Source organism: Saccopteryx leptura, chromosome 8 (assembly GCF_036850995.1).
Source record: "Saccopteryx leptura isolate mSacLep1 chromosome 8, mSacLep1_pri_phased_curated, whole genome shotgun sequence".
NCBI lineage: Eukaryota > Metazoa > Chordata > Mammalia > Chiroptera > Emballonuridae > Saccopteryx > Saccopteryx leptura.
Genome location: NC_089510.1, coordinates 57425921 through 57430504, shown reverse-complemented (window position 1 = coordinate 57430504; position 4584 = coordinate 57425921). Strand labels below are relative to the sequence as shown.

The window sequence follows — 4584 nt, the reverse complement described above, 5'->3', positions numbered from 1 at the left end:
GAAACAGGGAGGCAGTCAGACAGACTCCCGCATGTGCCTGACTGGGATCCACCCAGCATGCCCACCAGGGGGCAATACTCCGCCCATCTGGGGCATCGCTCTGTTGCAACCAGAGCCATTCTAGCACCTGAGGCAGAGGCCATAGAGCCATTCTCAGCGCCCAGGCCAACTTTGCTCCAATGGAGCCTTGGCTGCAGGAGGGGAAGAGAGAAACAGAGAGGAAGGAGAGGGGGAGGGGTGGAGAAGCAGATGGGTGCTTCTCCTGTGTGCCCTGGCCGGGAATCGAACCTGGGACTCCTGCACATCAGGCCGATGCTCTACCACTGAGCCAACCAGCCAGGGCCTCATTGTGTTTTCTTACAATCCTTTGTATTTCTGTGGTGTCAGTTGTTACTTCTCCACTTTCATTTTTAATTTTATTTATTTGGGTCCTCTCCTTTTTTCTTGATGAGTCTGATTAAAGGTTCATCAATCTTGTTTACCTTTTCAAAGAACCAGCTCTTGGTTTTATTGATCTTTTGTATTTTTTTTAGCCTCTATGTCATTTATTTCTACTCTGATCTTTATTATTTCCTTCCATTTACTTCCTCTGGGCTTTATTTGTTGTTCTTTTTCAGTTCTTTTAGGTACAGGGTTAGGTTGTTTATTTGAGCTTTCTCTTGCTTCTGTAATGAATGCTATGAACTTCTTCTTAGGACTGCTTTTGCCGTGTTCCATAGATTTTGGGGTTGTTGTGTGTTCATTTTCATTTGTTTCAAGGAAATTTTTTATTTCTTCCTTGATCTCATTGTTAACATATTCATTATTTAATAGCATTCTTTTTAGCCTTCAAGTGTTCAAATGTTTTTCAGTTTTTCTATTGTAGTTGATTTCTAGTTTTATACCATTGTGATCAGAGAAGATGCTTGATATGATTTCAATCTTCTTAAATTTACTGAGACTTGTTTTGTGTCTTAACATGAGGTCTATCCTAGAAAATGTACCATGAGTACTTGAAGAGAATGTATATTCTGCTGCTTTGGGGTAAAATGTTCTAAAGATATCAGTTAAATCCAGTTGATCTAGTGCAGTGGTCGGCAAACTCATTAGTCAACAAAGCCAAATATCAACAGTACAACGATTGAATTTTCTTTTGAGAGCCAAATTTTTTAAACTTAAACTATATAGGTAGGTACATTCCTTATCGAAGTAGCACCCACATGTGGTATTTTGTGGAAGAGCCACACTCAAGGGGCCAAAGAGACGCATGTGGCTCACGAGCCACAGTTTGCCAACCACTGATATAGTGTGTCATTTAAGAATTCTATTTCTTTGTTGATTTTCTGTCTGGAGGATCTATCCACTGATGTTAGTGGGGTATTAACATTCCCTACTATTATAGTATTGCTGTTGATCTCACCCTTTATGTCCATCAAAATCTGCTTTATATATTTAGGTGCTCCTATATTAGTTGCATAAATATTGTATTTACAATGGTTATGTCTTCCTGTTGGATTGCTCCCTTTATCATTATGTAGTGACCTTCTTTGTTCCTTACTATAGACTTTATTTTAAAGGCTACTCTGTCAGATATAAGTATTGCTACTCCAGCTTTTTTTTCCATTTGTGTGAAATACTTTTTTCCATCCCTTCACTTTCAGTCTATGTGTATTTTCAATTCTGAGGTGTGTCTCTTGTAGAAAGCATATATATGGGTCCTGTTTTCTTATCCATGCAGCTACCCTAGTCTTTTGAGTGGAGCATTTAATCCATTTACATTTAAGGTTATTATTGATAAAGTACTTATTTATTGCGATTTTATTCTTTTTGTGTGTGTGTGTGTGTGTATTTTTCTGAAGCTGGAAACGGGGAGAGACAGTCAGACAGACTCCCGCATGCGCCCAACCGGGATCCACCCGGCACGCCCACCAGGGGCGATGCTCTGCCCACCAGGGGGCGATGCTCTGCCCCTCTGGGGCATCGCTCCGCCGTGACCAGAGCCACTCTAGCGCCTGGGGCAGAGGCCAAGGAGCCATCCCCAGCGCCCGGGCCATCTCTGCTCCAACGGAGCCCCGGCTGCGGGAGGGGAAGAGAGAGACAGAGAGGAAGGAGGGGGGGTGGAGAAGAAAATGGGCGCCTCTCCCATGTGCCCTGGCTGGGAATTGAACCTGGGTTCCCTGCACGCCAGGCCGACGCTCTACCGCTGAGCCAACCAGCCAGGGCCTTGCCATTTTATTCTTTAAACCTACAATGCTCTGTCTCTCAATTTCTCTTTTCCTTTGCTCTTTTTATAGCAGGCCCCTTAACATTTCTTGCAGTACTGGTTTGATTGTAATGAATTCCTTGAGTCTTTGTTTGTCTGGGAAGCTTTTTAATTTCTCCTCCAATTCTAAATGATCGCCTTGCTGGATAAAGTTGTCTTAGTTGTAGGTTCTTGTTTGGCATCACTTTAAACATTTCTTGCCAATCCCTTCTGGCCTGAAAACTTTCTGTTGAAAAGTCAGATGTCATCCTTATGGGGGTTCCTCTGTAGGTAATTAACTGCTTTTCTCTTGCAGCTTTAAGTATTCTTTCTTTGTCTCTCAACTTTGTCATTTTAATGATGTGTCTTGGTGTAGGCCTTTTTGAGTTCATCTTTAATGGTACTCTCTGTGCTTCTTGAACTTGTGTGACTTTTTCTTTCAACAATTTAGGGAAATTTTCAGCTATGATTTTTTCAAATAAGTTCTCTATCCCTTGTTCTCTTCTCCTACAGAAACCCCTAAATGCGGATGTTGTTTCTCTTCATGTTGTCACAGGTGTCTCTTAGAGTTTCCTCAGTCTTTTTGATCCTCTTTTCTTTTTGCTGCTCTGCTTCTGTGCTTACATTTATCTTGTTTTCTAAGTTGCTGATTCAATCTTCCACTTCATCCAGCCTGCTGTTTATTTCTTCTGTGCAGTCTTCATTTCTGATATTGTATTTGTCATTTCTGACTGGTTCTTTTTTATGATTTCAATGTCTTTTTTGATGCTTGCTATTTCTTTGTTTAAGTTCTCATTGTGATCATTCATTGTTGCTCTAATATCCTTGAGCATACTAATAATCATTATTTTAAACTCAGTGTCTGATAGTTTGGTTATTTCCATTTCATTTAGTTCTTTTATTCTGGGGATTTCTCATATTGATACATTTGGGTCATGTTTCTTTGCCCATTTTGTCTGTGTATTAGGTAGCTCTGTTCTGACTTTGAAATTTGCTGTGGTGTCTTTATGAGGAAGACGGGCTTGGTGGTACTGACTTCCAGGCCATCTGAGTTCCTTGCTCTAGGAATTCTTCTTGAAGGTAGTATTTACCCTCCTGTTGTATTGAATGCAGTTGGTCCTTTTGTGGGTGTGGTTATCCCTTCAGGCTAGCTGGTTGTAAGGGTCAACCTTGATATGTATTAGGCACTGTGCAGCCCTGGCCGGTTGGCTCAGTGGTGGAGTGTCGGCCTGGCGTGCAGGAGTCCCGGGTTCGATTCCCAGCCAGGGCACACAGGAGAAGCACCCATCTGCTTCTCCACCCTCCCCCTCTCCTTCCTCTCTGTCTCTCTCTTCCCTTCCCACAGCCAAGGCTCCATTGGAGCAGAGTTTGCCTGGGCGCTGAGGATGGCTCCGTGGCCTCTGCCTCAGGTGCTAGAATGGCTCTGATTGTGGCAGAGTGACACCCTAGATGGACAGAGCATCGCCCCCTGGTGGGCATGCCAGGTGGATCCCAGTCGGGCACATGCGGGAGTCTGTCTGACTGCCTCCCCGTTTCCAACTTCAGAAAAATACCAAAAAAAAAAAAAAAAAAAGGCACTGTGCAGTATCTGTCCTTTGGGCATATTCATTCTCTGCAGTGTCTGGTGCCTGCTGGACTCCTTCTTTGAGCGTGCTGCTTGTGTAGCTAGCCGAGCTCAGCATTGGTGATATCTGCCACCTACTACTGGTTGTGTTGGTTTTGGGTCTTCTTGGTTGGTATCAACCATTGTTTATAACCTGTCTGGAGCTACTGCTCTGTTTGCTGTTTGTGTCTGTGTTTTCTGTGCCTGGGCGGGGCCAACCTGTGTATAAGGATTAGCTTCTTCCTGCTTAGAGATGACCGCAGCTCCATAAAAGCCCCAGTCTCCATAAGATTTGCCTCCACTTTTCAGCTAGTCCACCTTCTCTTGTAGCTGCCTGGTGTTCCCACAGAGTCTTCTGTAGAAAGACTATATATATCTGGGCTCAGACTGGGCTCACCCCACCAACCTCTCTACAGGTTGCAAGCTTGGTGTTTAGGGCAGCTAAGGTTGGGAATATAACGTTAGTGGGACCCCCTACTCCAGGGGTCTCTTGGTCAGGACCTCAGTAAGGGAAACTACTGAGTACTTTCAAGTACTGGCCCCTACTCTAGAGCCTAACTGCTCAGATTACTGGATACTCCAATTCTATTTCTCCCCAGTGAGGTAAGCAGCAGGTTTAGATCGGGTGGGGCTGACATTTTCTTCTGCCAATGTTCTTCCAGCTGGTGATCCCCTGGTTTCAGGGCGGAAGACTGAGAGAGTCTACTTCTGGGGCTATGTCCCCGTGCCAGAAAGTGGCTAAGCCCCTCGACCAAACCCA

General features: G+C 44.2%; 1 non-coding gene across 1 annotated transcript; it reads right to left on the bottom strand.

Annotated features, from left to right (window-relative positions):
- Positions 1-267: 267 nt before the first annotated feature.
- On the bottom strand, positions 268-343 carry TRNAI-GAU (transfer RNA isoleucine (anticodon GAU)). Its single transcript has one exon. It is a non-coding gene; the product is annotated as a tRNA-Ile (tRNA).
- Between the last annotated feature and the right edge of the window lie 4241 nt (positions 344-4584).